This window comes from Dermacentor albipictus, chromosome 6 (genome assembly GCF_038994185.2).
Source record: "Dermacentor albipictus isolate Rhodes 1998 colony chromosome 6, USDA_Dalb.pri_finalv2, whole genome shotgun sequence".
In the NCBI taxonomy this organism is placed as follows: domain Eukaryota; kingdom Metazoa; phylum Arthropoda; class Arachnida; order Ixodida; family Ixodidae; genus Dermacentor; species Dermacentor albipictus.
This window is the reverse complement of record NC_091826.1, coordinates 9,160,655-9,165,006: the sequence shown is the minus strand read 5'-3', so window position 1 is coordinate 9,165,006 and position 4,352 is coordinate 9,160,655.

The following is a 4,352-nucleotide window of genomic DNA, read 5'->3' as shown; positions in this document are numbered from 1 at the left end:
AAGCCCGCTCGCCATTAAAACGCCTTTGAAACTTTGTGTTCGGATGGAGCTCCTTGGGCGTTACGATATGCGACTCCCGGTGCGTTGGCGTTGCCGCGAAAACCAGCCCAATTGCGCAATGTTTGCCCTAAAATCGCTTTTCGAGCGTAAAGAGGACATTCTAGGCGAAATCGAGCATGATTTCCGGCGCCGGGGGTTGTTTTAGTCGGCGGCGCATGACAGCACGAAAAAATTTCGGGCGGGGGGGGGGGGGGGGGGGCTGAAGCCCCATAAGACTCCCCCCCCCCCCTGGCTACGCCCCTGCCCATTGAGTCAAGGTCTAAGAACGTCTGAAATTTCGGGCTCAAGAGCCCTTCGCTGTCCGATTTTCCGGACTTTTTGCTCAGACCGCAAGTCCGAAATGGCATTAATCAAATTAAGCCACCACTGCCGCCGTTTTGATTACCTCGCCGCCGTCGTAAACACTAGGCCTAGCTGCTTCAACGTTCATTATTAAGCTTCTTGCCGTTCGGCGCCGTGTTTTTCAATGAAAGAATTCGCCGCTGTAAGCAATGGCACCGACTCCGTCTTTGTGGTCCTTACGATTGGCTTCGAAGCTTGGAAAGTATACGACGCGTTGCATAATGCCGGTTCCCAAAAGTGAGCTTTGTCTCAATACAGAAGTGTTACGCAGTGAAGTATAACAAGCGTGGGAAGGGGCAATTGTCACGGGATCCAGTATCTATTTCTTAATTATACACGCGTCCATCCGCCATCTCCTGTCACAGTACAGGCACTAATATGCCTAATAAGCGTGCTTGTAGGCCTTTTCGAATGTGCCTGTGGCGGTTTCAGCCTTTAATGGAAGTAAAAGACATGCATTCATTTTTTCGGACTGTCCGCTTTTACGGATGTTTTCGCGGCCCTTAAGGAGTCCCAAAAATCGTACGTTGACTGTACAGCTGACAAAGAAAATGCTTCAAATGGTCCGTGGGGCGAACGCGCGGTGGAAGGAGGGTAACAACAAAAAGGACCTCTGCATTGAGGAATGAACGGGAAAGGAAGCCTGCCGCCGCTTTTTTCGAGGAGCTTGAGCTCACAAAACAATGTGTTGGCTGACGCCGGAATGCTGGTGTCCCTCATACAAACCGAAATAAACTATTTAAAGCAGTGAAACGCAGCACTCAGGCGTTGTGCGCGGGCTGAAAGTATGTCAGGAGAGTTGAGGTCGACACACCATGCATCTATTGAGAATCTCATTTGTGCAAAAATCCGGGCCTCACACTGAGCTTGCTATAAATTGATAAAAGTAGCTCATACTACCTTCAGTCACGGCGTTCACATTTGTAGACGCGACCTGTTTTTGCCATTTCTGTGCAGTGGTAGCAAGGAATAGAGCATGAACATTAAGCTTACTGCAAATTTAAGGTTCTTATAACCTAAATTACTTCCATTTTGCTTCTGAGTGACATGTATATGATATGATATGTATGTAGTGACAGAGTATCACTTTGGTGAAGGCACTACCATGTTTTACGTGACATTTGAAGTGGTACATGTTGATAGCAACCTTATATATATATATATATATATATATATATATATATATATTGAAATTCTTGAGGTTAATGAATAACTTGTCCATATAAGTTGAGCCGGGGATTTTATCCTTTTTATGAAGAAACGTAACATGACTTACATTACAATATTCAAATATTTAGTTATTCTGTGATTATTATGACTCATCATAAAATCAGGGTGTCTACCAAGGTCACATTTCCAAATTCCCTGATTTTTCCAGGTTTTCCCTGAGCACCTTTACAAAATTCCCTGAATGAGCCAGAACTTTGTTTTAATATGTCAAGACAGGCTGACACCATGTTGCACCAATGCTGTCACATCTCTAATAAGCATGCTGAAACAAAAAAAAAATGACAATCCAATTTGAATAGTAAGAAGTGATATATATTTTATTTAAAAACAAAACAGAAGGACGGTGTTAGTAAAATGCACAGCGAAAGAAATGGTAAAACCCATTCCAAATTGAGACGAACATTTTCAAATACGAATGAAAAGGAGATGCATACATGAGTAAATATTTTTGAATATGAGATATTTCTATCAACTGATAGCAAGCTCATCGGTATGAGGCCTGAACTTTGTCACAATTAAGATTCTCTCTCTGCAGCTGGGAAGTCAACCTCAACAGTCCTGACATACTCTCAGCCCGTACACAACATGTCAGTGTTGGGTTTCACTGCTTTAAAGAGTTTATTCTGGTTTGGTTGAGGGACACTTGCATCTCGGCATCAGCTAACACTGTTTTTTGAGCTCAAGCTCCTTCAAAGAGGCGGCGGCACGCTTCCTTTCCCGTTAATATTCCTTAGTGCGCCGGTCCTTTCGGTTCTCATCCTCCTTCTGCCACCACCCTTTCACCCCATGGATCATTTGAAGCATCCTCTTGGTCAGTTGTACAGTCAACGTCCCATTTTCGGACTCGCTAGGGGCCGCTAAAACATCCGAAAAATATGGCTATCCGAAAAAAAAAATGAATGCATGTCTTTAACTGCCCTTAAGGGCTAAAATTGCCACAAGCACGTCCGAAAAAAACTCTTAAAGCCTGTCAGCACACTTATTAGGCATATCGGTGCTCGCACTTTGACATGAGACGGGGGTGCACGCGTGTATAATTAAGGAATGCATACTGTGTCCCGTGACAATTGCCCCTTCCCACCCTTGTTATGCTTCACTGCCTAGCACTATTGTATTGAGGCGAAACTAACTTTTGGTGACTGGCATTACACAACGCGCTGTGCTCTGCGAACTTCGAAGCCAATCGCGAGGATCACAAAGGCGGAGTCGGTGCCATTGCTGACAGCGGCGAATTCTTTCAATGAAAAACACGGCACCGCTAGGCAAGAAGCTTAATAGCGAACGTAGAAGCAGCTAGGCGTACGTTACCGCGGTAGTGGCTACGGCTGCCAGCGGATCTGCGTGCGAGAGTGCCAGTTCGAGGCGGCGAGATAATAAAAATGGCGGCGGTGGTGGCTTTGATTATGGTGGCTACTTTGATTAATGCCATTTCAGAACTGCAGTCAGGGCAATATACATTGACTATATGGAGTACGTGGTGGTGCCGCAAAGTCGTGCGAATTATCGGGCATGTCCGAAAAATCGGGCGTCTGGAAAATCGGTCGTTAACTACTCTGGCAATACATCGTGCCGATGACACTGCGTCAATGACGATTCTTTGCGATTCCTCTTTTAGTGGAGCCAGCATTAACACAACTTTCGTTCCCTTTCACTAAAGTTACAGGTAATTTTCCCTGATAGAAGCACAAATTCCCTGAGTTTTCCCTGAGTAATTCCAGACTATTCAAATTCCCTGATAATTCCCGGTTTTCCCGGTCGGTAGACACCCTGAAAATGTTCAAAGAGTCGTTCTACCAATTGATTTGCTTTCAGTGGAGTCTCAAAAAAGCACCACCTATGTTTCAGATATGTATCGACAGTCGATCATAATTGGTGACTGAAGTAGCTATTCGAAAACATTTGTTTATGTATGCATCTCGTTTTTATTCGTATTTGAGAATGTTCCACTCGATTTAAAATTAGTTTTACCATTTTTTTCAAAGATATCTTATTCGCTGTGCATATTTTACTAACCCCTCGCTTCAGATTTTTTAAAATGAAGTAAATGATACTCCCTACTATTCAAACTGGATTAAGTCGCTTTTTAGCATGCTTACTAGAGAGTGACAGCATCGGGCGACATAGTGTGACGTAAAGCAGTTCTGTGTCACTCAGGGAATTTTGCAAAGGCACTCAGGGAAAACCTGGAAAACTCAGGGAATTTGGGAATGTGAACTTGGTAGACACCCTGAATAAAAAACATTTGCCGGTTACATGTGCCCTCCTGGAGCGCAGTGCTTGTAAAAAATTCAATCTATCGTCGCGACTAAAAAAGCGACCCGCGACTTATACAACACCAGTCAGAACCTAGCCCCTTCAGACACAACGATCACCAAATGGGGCGTCCGTGCTGTTGCACCTCAGAGCGATCCCTCCGTCAGCAACCAGTTTGTTGCATCTGTAGGCGATCCCACTGGTAGCGACCTGTCTCTCGAAGCTCCACCGACATTACTTATTGGGTAGCGTGGCGTTGTCGGCGAGCTGCAGGCATCCCGTAGACCATGGCGACCGAGCAAGGGCGAGACGACGTTTTGCTAGTGCGAAACTTGCACTGTTTATTCAAAGGTAGTTGAAAGAGAAGAGAATGAAGTATATTTCGGGGCCCCTTAAATAGGCTCTCTACAATCGTGTGGGCGGGATCTTGCTTTCGTCGATGACACGTGACAGGCACAGAGAGAAGG